The sequence below is a fragment of the Pseudoliparis swirei genome, chromosome 22 (assembly GCF_029220125.1).
Source record: "Pseudoliparis swirei isolate HS2019 ecotype Mariana Trench chromosome 22, NWPU_hadal_v1, whole genome shotgun sequence".
NCBI lineage: Eukaryota > Metazoa > Chordata > Actinopteri > Perciformes > Liparidae > Pseudoliparis > Pseudoliparis swirei.
In genome coordinates, this window is record NC_079409.1 from 1469294 (window position 1) to 1482367 (window position 13074).

Consider the following 13074-nt stretch of genomic DNA (forward strand, 5'->3'; position numbering starts at 1 on the left):
TTTGTGGTCACTTAGAAATGTCTTTATTTTTCAAAGAAAAGCTCTGTTTTTTCAATAAAGATAATATTAATCATAAATACACACTATACATTGTTAATGTGGTAAATGACTATTCTAGGTGAAACGTCTGGTTTCTAATGACATATCTCCAGAGGTGTATAGAGGCCCATTTCATCATCACTCCAGTGTTCTGATGGTACATTGTGTTTGCTAATCGCCTTAGAAGACTAATGTCTGATTAGAAAACCCGTGCAATTATGTTAGCACAGCTGAAAACAGTTATGCTGGTGATATAAGCTATACAACTGGCCTTCCTTTGAGCTTGAAGTTTGTAGAATAAAATTAATATTTCAAATATTAATCATTATTTCTAACCTTGTCAATGTCTTGACTATATTTTATATTCATTTGATAAATAAAAGTGTGATTTTTCATGGAAGACACGAAATAGTCTGGGTGATCCCAAACTTTTGAACGGTAGTGTATATAATATACATGTATATTCAGCCTGAGTAAATGATCTTAATATAATCAATAACATTAGATGATGATCAGTTTGTTGCTCTGTAGGACGAATAATCTCCTCCATTAAAAGTCCATTAAAAAGTGTGAGGCGTTCACTCCGGGGTCAAAGGTCACCCCCCCCAGGTCTCACTTTAACTGGCTTGCGTCTCACTTCGGCCTCGTGGAGCGCCGGTTCGATTCCCGGAGGCTCCTCAGACTCCTTAACGAGCAACTCCAGTGGAGCAGATGGAGCTCTCTCTCTCTCTCTCTCTCTCTGTGTGTGTGTGTGTCTGTGTGTTACAAGTTACAAGTCTTTTATTGTCAGATGCACAGAATGACACGGTCAGACTGGTCACTGACATTCTTAGGACAAGGCACCACACAACAACGACCATAGCATAACATAATATGACATAACATGACATGACATGACATAACATGACATGACATAACATGACATAATATAACATGACATGACATGACATACACTCTGAACATAGTTTACATGTAATAACATATAATGACCTGACTAAATATCCAAGATACATATACAATATGCTAAAACATATACCAACCTATACATATAATATTAACATATATACATATAACATATACTACACATATGGTAACATATACTAAACTAAACTACAGACAAATGGGAGTAGCAGGTAGTACAATAGACATATGTAAGTGTAAGTACAAGCAGTGATTTAAAGTGACAGTGTATGTAAAGTGACGAGTGCAAAAGTGTCGAGAGTGTGTCGGTGTCCATTTAGCAGCCTGATGGCTCTCGGGAAGAAACTGATCTCCAGTCTGTGAGACCGGATCCTACGAGACGCCTTCCAGAGGCAGGGGGCGACCAGTCTGAAGGCTGATGGCAGTCCTTTAGGATCCAGTTCTCCTGAGGCATCGTGTGGTCTGAGTCCTGCTGGGAGCTCCCGACCGATGATGAACTCCAGTCCTGACCACACGGCGTCGGGCCTTGCGGTCCTTGGCTGTGCAGCTCCCACACTGTGATGCAGTCAGGATGCTTTCTATTGGGCATCTGGAGACATTGTGAGGATGACTGAATCCATGCCAAACTTCTTCAGTCTCCTCAGGAAGAAGAGGCGCTTCCGGGCCGCTTTGACCACCTTGTCTGTGTGAGCAGACCAGGTGAGGTCGTTGCTGATGTTGACCCCGAGGAACCTGAAGCAGCTGACCATCTCCACTGCAGAACCGTTGATATGCAGGGGTGCTCCTCCACCTGCCGTCTCCTGAAGTCCACAATCATCTCCTTTGTCTTGCTGATGTTGAGAGAGAGGCTATTATCCTGACACCATGTAGTCAGGGTAGCAACCTCCTCTCTGGAGGCTGACTCATCATTGCCAGTGATGAGGCCCACAATGGTTGTGTCATCAGCAAACTTGACAATGAGGTTGGAGCTCCACAGTCATGTGTGAACAAGGAGAACAGGAGGGGGCTGAGCACACAGCCCTGGGGGGTGCCTGTGTTGGTGATGACTGTAGATGAGGTCACCGATTCTCACCACCTGTGGCCTCCCCGTCAGGAAGTCAAAGACACATTTGCATAGGGAGGTGCTGAGTCCCAGGTCCACGAGCTTGGAGACGAGTCTGGAGGGGATGATGGTATTGGATGCTGAACTGTAGTCAATGAACAGCATCCTCACATATGTATTCCCTTTGTCCAGGTGGGTGAGGGCGGTGTGCGTGGTCAGGGCTATGGCATCGTCTGTAGACCGGTTGGACCGGTATGCAAACTGCATCGGGTCCAGGGTGGGAGGCAGCAAGGAGCAGATGAATGATTTGACCAGCCGCTCAAAGCACTTCATGATCACAGAGGTCAGTGCCACCGGGCGGTCGTCATTCAAGCAGGTGACCTTGGTGACCTTGGGCACAGGGACGATGGTGGTCCGTTTGAAGCATGTGGGGAGTGCAGACAGGCTGAGGGAGAGGCTGAAGACCCCTGAGGGCCCTACCCGATATGCCATCCAGGCCAGGTGCCTTGCGAGGGTTGATCTTATTGAAGCAGCGCTTCACCTCGGCTACAGTTACAGGAGGCACACCACTGGTTGGGCCCTCAGGTAGCTCCGCTGCAGGGGGGTCACCGTCCCTCTCAAAACGAGGGTAAAAAGCATTCAGCTCGTCTGGGAGGACTGGGTCTCCCTGCAGCCCCTCCCCTTTAGTCTGGAGGCTCTTAATCCACTCCACCTGGGGTCAGAGCCATGGGAGCTGGACTCCACCTTCTGTATGTCCTCTTTGCAGCTTTGATGGCCCTCAAAAGGTGTGTGTGTGTGTCTAATTCATGTCTTCGTCCCCGGCGTCCAATCAGAGGCTAGGAGAGCATTAGATCTGATAAACAGCCGTCTGGGATCCGTTAGTGAATGAAGCATCATCCGTGTCTCGGGGATTCTTTAAAAGGCTTTTAAATATTTAACATATTCAAAACTCATTCAAACAGAAGTTTTGTTTACATCTTTGTGAGGATCAAAAATATCAATAAAGTTTTTATGGAACTTTTTCCTATGGTGAGAAAATGTTTTGTAAAAGATTTCGGGCTTTTATTTTGAAAGTGAACGTTTCAGAAATGTAATATTAGTAAACCTTTGGCCATTTTTGGATGAATATTTAATATCTTTTGAAGTTTGGTTGAATTTAGATATTTTGTGGATTGTTTGAAGAGGAAGGATTTTATTTAATAATAAAGACATTTTACAAAGAATATAAATGTTTGTCTAACATTTTGTAAAAATCTCTTGAATTAAAAATTTTTTAGACGTCGAGGAGACAAAGTTAAAAAAGTGACGAAATTAAACAAAATCAACTGAGAACAAGTTTTCACTTTGTGGACATTTTTTAATAAAATAATACAATTTTGTTAAAAATTATTAAATATTTGAGTGGGAATATTTTTGGGGAATTGGATTTTTCCAAAGCGATGACAACATAATAATTTAATATAATGATGTTATTATATATATTAATATAATACTTTTATAATACCATAAAATCATAATAATTACATATTAATAATATAGTAATAATAATATAATAATAATAATGTATCGATATTATAATTATAATAGTATAATAATATAATATTATTAATAATACAGTAATAATAACATAATAATAATGTAATGATAATATAATAATAATAATAATGTAATGATAATATAATAATCCATATTAATGAATATAATAAGATGCTTCATATCATGCTCCTCCAGCGGTGAGTTTTATATTTAACGTCTCAAACTAAATGATAAATTAATAAACTATGAGGTAATGAATCTAAATAAATACTTGTGACATAAACATCCAGAGTAAAAAGCTTCGTGGTCTTGTGAGAGGATCTAAACGTGATGAAGGACGCTCCTCTTCCTCTTCGCCTGCTGGCTCTCTATGTGCTCCATCCCTGAGCTGCTGTGAAGACCCACAATGCAACAGTGATGGAATGAATCCATCGGCATAATGATATTTCAGAGGAAACCATGGCAACCGAGAGTGTAAATGGGTTACCTCTCTTCAGGCGTTTCCACACAGACAGAGGATCCTGCATCCTGCCTCCTGAATCCTGATCACGATACGATGACATCACGATGTATGAGTCACGATACGATGACATCACGATGTATGAGTCACGATACGATGACATCACGATGTGAGTCACGATACGATGACATCACGATGTGAGTCACGATACGATGACATCACGATGTATGAGTCACGATACGATGACATCACGATGTATGAGTCACGATACGATGACGTCACGATACGATGACATCACGATGTATGAGTCACGATACGATGACATCACGATGTATGAGTCACGATACGATGACATCACGATGTATGAGTCACGATACGATGACATCACGATGTATGAGTCACGATACGATGACATCACGATGTATGAGTCACGATACGATGACATCACGATGTATGAGTCACGATACGATGACATCACGATGTATGAGTCACGATACGATGACATCACGATGTATGAGTCACGATACGATGACATCACGATGTATGAGTCACGATACGATGACATCACGATGTATGAGTCACGATACGATGACATCACGATGTATGAGTCACGATACGATGACATCACGATGTATGAGTCACGATACGATGACATCACGTATGAGTCACGATACGATGACATCACGATGTATGAGTCGATACGATGACATCACGATGTATGAGTCACGATACGATGACATCACGATGTATGAGTCACGATACGATGTATGAGTCACGATGTGATACGATGACATCACGATGTATGAGTCACGATACGATGACATCACGATATGAGTCACGATACGATGACATCACGATGTATGAGTCACGATACGATGACATCACGATGTATGAGTCACGATACGATGACATCACGATGTATGAGTCACGATACGATGACATCACGATGTATGAGTCACGATACGATGACATCACGATGTATGAGTCACGATACGATAACATCACGATGTATGAGTCACGATACGATGACATCACGATATGAGTCACGATACGATGACATCACGATGTATGAGTCACGATACGATGACATCACGATATGAGTCACGATACGATGACATCACGATGTATGAGTCACGATACGATGACATCACGATGTGAGTCACGATACGATGACATCACGATGTGAGTCACGATACGATGACATCACGATGTATGAGTCACGATACGATGACATCACGATATGAGTCACGATACGATGACATCACAATGTATGAGTCACGATACGATGACATCACAATGTTTTTATCTAAATCCTGTTTCCGCTCATGCAGTCAGAGAAACACACTGAGTGTGTGTGTGTGTGTGTCTGTGTGTGTGTGTGTCTGTGTGTGTGTGTGTCTGTGTGTGTCTGTGTGTGTGTGTGTCTGTGTGTGTGTGTAGTTCACCTAATGACACACTCTCCTCTGTCCACACTGATCAGTCCTTCACTGTGAACGAGGTTCATTGGCAGGTGGAATGAGGACCAATCAGTGGTCAGTACAGCCCGTAACGACCAATCAGAACGTCTAAACTGTCCCTGAGGATCAGGCAGAGAAACCTCCTCCTTATCCCTGTCTCCTTATCCATGTCTCCTTATCCCTGTCTCCTTATCCCTGTCTCCTTATCCATGTCTCCTTATCCCTGTCTCCTTATCCCTGTCTCCTTATCCATGTCTCCTTATCCCTGTCTCCTTATCCATGTCTCCTTATCCCTGTCTCCTTATCCCTGTCTCCTTATCCATGTCTCCTTATCCCTGTCTCCTTATCCATGTCTCCTTATCCCTGTCTCCTTATCCCTGTCTCCTTATCCATGTCTCCTTATCCCTGTCTCCTTATCCCTGTCTCCTTGTCCATGTCTCCTAGTCGATGTTTCCTCGTCGATGTTTCCTAGTCGATGTGTCCTCGTCGATGTTTCCTCGTCGATGTTTCCTAGTCGATGTGTCCTAGTCGGTGTTTCCTCGTCGATGTTTCCTAGTCGATGTGTCCTCGTCGATGTTTCCTCGTCGATGTTTCCTAGTCGATGTTTCCTAGTCGGTGTTTCCTCGTCGATGTTTCCTCGTCGATGTTTCCTCGTCGATGTTTCCTCGTCGATGTTTCCTCGTCGATGTTTCCTAGTCGATGTTTCCTCGTCGGTGTTTCCTCGTCGATGTTTCCTCGTCGATGTTTCCTCGTCGATGTTTCCTAGTCGATGTTTCCTAGTCGATGTTTCCTAGTCGATGTGTCCTAGTCGGTGTTTCCTCGTCGATGTTTCCTCGTCGATGTTTCCTCGTCGATGTTTCCTCGTCGATGTTTCCTAGTCGATGTTTCCTCGTCGGTGTTTCCTCGTCGATGTTTCCTAGTCGATGTTTCCTCGTCGGTGTTTCCTCGTCGATGTTTCCTCGTCGATGTTTCCTAGTCGATGTTTGCTCGTCGATGTTTCCTAGTCGATGTTTCCTCGTCGGTGTTTCCTCGTCGATGTTTCCTAGTCGATGTTTCCTAGTCGATGTTTGCTCGTCGATGTTTCCTAGTCGATGTTTCCTCGTCGATGTTTCCTAGTCGCTGTTTCCTTGTCGATGTTTCCTAGTCGATGTTTCCTAGTCGATGTTTCCTTGTCGATGTTTCCTAGTCGATGTTTCCTAGTCGATGTTTGCTCGTCGATGTTTCCTAGTCGATGTTTCCTCGTCGATGTTTCCTCGTCGATGTTTCCTAGTCGATGTTTCCTCGTCGATGTTTCCTAGTCGCTGTTTCCTCGTCGATGTTTCCTAGTCGATGTTTCCTAGTCGATGTTTCCTTGTCGATGTTTCCTAGTCGATGTTTCCTAGTCGATGTTTCCTTGTTGATGTTTCCTTGTTGATGTTTCCTAGTCGATGTTTCCTTGTTGATGTTTCCTAGTCGATGTTTCCTAGTCGATGTTTCCTTGTGGATGTTTCCTAGTCGATGTTTCCTTGTTGATGTTTCCTAGTCGATGTTTCCTTGTTGATGTTTCCTAGTCGATGTTTCCTAGTCGATGTTTCCTCGTTGATGTTTCCTAGTCGATGTGTCCTAGTCGGTGTTTCCTCGTCGATGTTTCCTCGTCGATGTTTCCTAGTCGATGTGTCCTAGTCGGTGTTTCCTCGTCGGTGTTTCCTCGTCGGTGTTTCCTCGTCGATGTTTCCTAGTCGATGTGTCCTAGTCGGTGTTTCCTCGTCGGTGTTTCCTCGTCGATGTTTCCTAGTCGATGTGTCGTAGTCGGTGTTTCCTCGTCGGTGTTTCCTAGTCGATGTTTCCTAGTCGATGTTTCCTAGTCGATGTGTCCAAGTCGATGTTTCCTAGTCGGTGTTTCCTCGTCGATGTTTCCTAGTCGATGTGTCCTAGTCGGTGTTTCCTCGTCGATGTTTCCTCGTCGATGTTTCCTAGTCGATGTGTCCTAGTCGGTGTTTCCTCGTCGGTGTTTCCTCGTCAGTGTTTCCTCGTCGATGTTTCCTCGTCGATGTTTCCTAGTCGATGTGTCCTAGTCGGTGTTTCCTCGTCGATGTTTCCTCGTCGATGTTTCCTCGTCGATGTTTCCTAGTCGATGTTTCCTCGTCAGTGTTTCCTCGTCGATGTTTCCTCGTCGGTGTTTCCTCGTCGGTGTTTCCTTGTCCGTGTTTCCTTTCCTCTCAGAGGAGGATGTGTGTGTTTACGTCCTGACTGTGACGTTATATTCAGATGGTATGTGAAACTGTTGAAGTGTAAAAGGAGACAAGGGAACAAGGGAACAAGGGAACAGGAAGAACTCGGAGCCTCTGAGCTCCGTTACGTCCTCCCCTCTTCCCGGGGAGCACCGGCCACCGGGCCGGTCAGCGTGAGGCTGGAGCGGTGCTGCCACCTGGTGGAGGAAAGACTGAGTACAGTTTCCTGTGACTATCCTCCTGAGATAAGATATTATAAACCTTTATTAGTCCAGTCACAGGATGACAGCAGCAAAGAATAAAGGACACTCAGAAAGATCAAAGGGATAAAAACAATAAACAACAACAGTAAACAGTAAATAATATATATATATTTATAATAACAAAATACACAGGCAGAATGAATATGGCTGTTTACACAATGTATTGATATTAATATCGCATTATATTATCTCCTGACCACCAGGCGGCGACTCCTCTGGTTGTATAGAAGTCCATGCTTCATGTGTTAGAGCTGCATTCTCTCTCCTGACCACCAGGGGGAGACTCCTCTAGTTGTATAGAAGTCTATGCTTCATGTGTACAAGCTGCATTCTCTCTCCTGACCACCAGGGGGAGACTCCTCTGGTAGTATAGAAGTCTATGCTTCATGTGTTAGAGCTGCATTCTCTCTCCTGACCACCAGGGGGCGACTCCTCTGGTTGTATAGAAGTCTATGCTTCATGTGTGAGAGCTGCATTCTCTCTCCTGACCACCAGGGGGAGACTCCTCTGGTTGTATAGAAGTATATGCTTCATGTGTTAGAGCTGCATTCTCTCTCCTGACCACCAGGCGGCGACTCCTCTGGTTGTATAGAAGTCCATGCTTCATGTGTTAGAGCTGCATTCTCTCTCCTGACCACCAGGGGGAGACTCCTCTGGTTGTATAGAAGTCCATGCTTCATGTGTTAGAGCTGCATTCTCTCTCCTGACCACCAGAGGGAGACTCCTCTGGTTGTATAGAAGTCTATGCTTCATGTGTACAAGCTGCATTCTCTCTCCTGACCACCAGGGGGCTCCTCTGGTTGTATAGAAGTCCATGCTTCATGTGGTAGAGCTGCATTCTCTCTCCTGACCACCAGGGGGAGACTCCTCTGGTTGTATAGAAGTCTATGCTTCATGTGTACAAGCTCCATTCTCTCTCCTGACCACCAGGGGGAGACTCCTCTGGTTGTATAGAAGTCTATGCTTCATGTGTTAGAGCTGCATTCTCTCTCCTGACCACCAGGGGGCGACTCCTCTGGTTGTATAGAAGTATATGCTTCATGTGTGAGAGCTGCATTCTCTCTGCTGACCACCAGGGGGAGACTCCTCTGGTTGTATAGAAGTCTATGCTTCATGTGTTAGAGCTGCATTCTCTCTCCTGACCACCAGGGGGAGACTCCTCTGGTTGTATAGAAGTCCATGCTTCATGTGTTAGAGCTGCATTCTCTCTCCTGACCACCAGGGGGAGACTCCTCTGGTTGTATAGAAGTCCATGCTTCATGTGTACAAGCTGCATTCTCTCTCCTGACCACCAGGGGGCGACTCCTCTGGTTGTATAGAAGTCTATGCTTCATGTGTGAGCTGCATTCTCTCTCCTGACCACCAGGGGGCGACTCCTCTGGTTGTATAGAAGTCTATGATTCATGTGTGAGCTGCATTCTCTCCTGACCACCAGGGGAGACTCCTCTGGTTGTATAGAAGTCCATGCTTCATGTGTTAGAGCTGCATTCTCTCTCCTGACCACCAGGGGGAGACTCCTCTGGTTGTATAGAAGTCCATGCTTCATGTGTTAGAGCTGCATTCTCTCTCCTGACCACCAGATGGAGACTCCTCTGGTTGTATAGAAGTCTATGCTTCATGTGTAGAGCTGCATTCTCTCTCCTGACCACCAGGGGAGACTCCTCTGGTTGTATAGAAGTCTATGCTTCATGTGTTAGAGCTGCATTCTCTCTCCTGACCACCAGGGGAGACTCCTCTGGTTGTATAGAAGTCCATGCTTCATGTGTTAGAGCTGCATTCTCTCTCCTGACCACCAGGGGGAGACTCCTCTGGTTGTATAGAAGTCCATGCTTCATGTGTACAAGCTGCATTCTCTCTCCTGACCACCAGGGGGCTCCTCTGGTTGTATAGAAGTCCATGCTTCATGTGTTAGAGCTGCATTATCTCTCCTGACCACCAGGGGAGACTCCTCTGGTTGTATAGAAGTCTATGCTTCATGTGTAGAGCTGCATTCTCTCCTGACCACCAGGGGAGACCTCTGGTTGTATAGAAGTCCATGCTTCATGTGTTAGAGCTGCATTCTCTCCTGACCACCAGGGGCTCCTCTGGTTGTATAGAAGTCCATGCTTCATGTGTGAGCTGCATTCTCTCTCCTGACCACCACCTCTGGTTGTATAGAAGTCTCTCTCCTGACCACCATCTCCTGACCACCAGTTGTATAGAAGTCTATGCTTCATGTGTCTCCTGACCACCAGGGTCATGTGTTAGAGCTGCATTCTCTCCTGACCACCAGGGGAGACTCCTCTGGTTGTATAGAAGTCTATGCTTCATGTGTTAGAGCTGCATTCTCTCCTGACCACCAGGGGAGACTCCTCTGGTTGTATAGAAGTCTATGCTTCATGTGTTGCTGCATTCTCTCTCCTGACCACCAGGGGAGACTCCTCTGGTTGTATAGAAGTCTATGCTTCATGTGTTAGAGCTGCATTCTCTCCTGACCACCAGGGGAGACTCCTCTGGTTGTATAGAAGTCTATGCTTCATGTGTTAGAGCTGCATTCTCTCCCTGACCACCAGGGGCTCTGGTTGTATAGAAGTATATGCTTCATGTGTTAGAGCTGCATTCTCTCCTGACCACCAGGGGGCGACTCCTCTGGTTGTATAGAAGTCTATGCTTCATGTGTTAGAGCTGCATTCTCTCTCCTGACCACCAGGGGAGACTCTCTGGTTGTATAGAAGTCTATGCTTCATGTGTTAGAGCTGCATTCTCTCTCCTGACCACCAGGGGGCGACTCCTCTGGTTGTATAGAAGTCTATGCTTCATGTGTTAGAGCTGCATTCTCTCTCCTGACCACCAGGGGGTACCTCTGGTTGTATAGAAGTATATGCTTCATGTGTTAGAGCTGCATTCTCTCCTGACCACCAGGGGGCGACTCCTCTGGTTGTATAGAAGTCTATGCTTCATGTGTTAGAGCTGCATTCTCTCTCCTGACCACCAGGGGGAGACTCCTCTGGTTGTATAGAAGTCCATGCTTCATGTGTTAGAGCTGCATTCTCTCTCCTGACCACCAGGGGGAGACTCCTCTGGTTGTATAGAAGTCTATGCTTCATGTGTACAAGCTGCATTCTCTCTCCTGACCACCAGGGGGAGACTCCTCTGGTTGTATAGAAGTCTATGCTTCATGTGTTAGAGCTGCATTCTCTCTCCTGACCACCAGGGGGAGACTCCTCTGGTTGTATAGAAGTCTATGCTTCATGTGTTAGAGCTGCATTCTCTCTCCTGACCACCAGGGGGAGACTCCTCTGGTTGTATAGAAGTCCATGCTTCATGTGTTAGAGCTGCATTCTCTCTCCTGACCACCAGGGGGAGACTCCTCTGGTTGTATAGAAGTCCATGCTTCATGTGTTAGAGCTGCATTCTCTCTCCTGACCACCAGGGGGAGACTCCTCTGGTTGTATAGAAGTCCATGCTTCATGTGTACAAGCTGCATTCTCTCTCCTGACCACCAGGGGGCTCCTCTGGTTGTATAGAAGTCTATGCTTCATGTGTTAGAGCTGCATTCTCTCCTGACCACCAGGGGGCGACTCCTCTGGTTGTATAGAAGTCTATGCTTCATGTGTTAGAGCTGCATTCTCTCTCCTGACCACCAGGGGGCGACTCCTCTGGTTGTATAGAAGTCTATGCTTCATGTGTGAGCTGCATTCTCTCTCCTGACCACCAGGGGGCGACTCCTCTGGTTGTATAGAAGTCTATGCTTCATGTGTTAGAGCTGCATTCTCTCTCCTGACCACCAGGGGGCGACTCCTCTGGTTGTATAGAAGTCTATGCTTCATGTGTTAGAGCTGCATTCTCTCTCCTGACCACCAGGGGGCGACTCCTCTGGTTGTATAGAAGTCTATGCTTCATGTGTTAGAGCTGCATTCTCTCTCCTGACCACCAGGGGGCGACTCCTCTGGTTGTATAGAAGTCTATGCTTCATGTGTTAGAGCTGCATTCTCTCTCCTGACCACCAGGGGGCGACTCCTCTGGTTGTATAGAAGTCTATGCTTCATGTGTGAGAGCTGCATTCTCTCTCCTGACCACCAGGGGGAGACTCCTCTGGTTGTATAGAAGTCTATGCTTCATGTGTTAGAGCTGCATTCTCTCTCCTGACCACCAGGCGGCGACTCCTCTGGTTGTATAGAAGTCCATGCTTCATGTGTTAGAGCTGCATTCTCTCTCCTGACCACCAGGGGGAGACTCCTCTGGTTGTATAGAAGTCTATGCTTCATGTGTTAGAGCTGCATTCTCTCCTGACCACCAGGGGAGACTCCTCTGGTTGTATAGAAGTCCATGCTTCATGTGTTAGAGCTGCATTCTCTCACCTGACCACCAGGGGGAGACTCCTCTGGTTGTATAGAAGTCCATGCTTCATGTGTTAGAGCTGCATTCTCTCTCCTGACCACCAGGGGGAGACTCCTCTGGTTGTATAGAAGTCTATGCTTCATGTGTTAGAGCTGCATTCTCTCTCCTGACCACCAGGGGGCTCCTCTGGTTGTATAGAAGTCCATGCTTCATGTGGTAGAGCTGCATTCTCTCTCCTGACCACCAGGGGGAGACTCCTCTGGTTGTATAGAAGTCTATGCTTCATGTGTACACGCTCCATTCTCTCTCCTGACCACCAGGGGGAGACTCCTCTGGTTGTATAGAAGTCTATGCTTCATGTGTTAGAGCTGCATTCTCTCTCCTGACCACCAGGGGGCGACTCCTCTGGTTGTATAGAAGTCTATGCTTCATGTGTGAGAGCTGCATTCTCTCTCCTGACCACCAGGGGGGGACTCCTCTGGTTGTATAGAAGTCTATGCTTCATGTGTTAGAGCTGCATTCTCTCTCCTGACCACCAGGGGGAGACTCCTCTGGTTGTATAGAAGTCTATGCTTCATGTGTTAAAGCTGCATTCTCTCTCCTGACCACCAGGGGGCTCCTCTGGTTGTATAGAAGTCTATGCTCCTGTCCTACAGTTGACGTTGTAGTTTTAGTATCTGGACCTCAGCGTCGCCATGACAACAATATTCATAATAAAGATTCTGTTGATGTTAGTGAATGTGGAGCAGAACCAGCTGTTGAGTTCAGGCGAGCCATGAGTCATACCCTCCACACAGACACACACACACACACACACACACACACA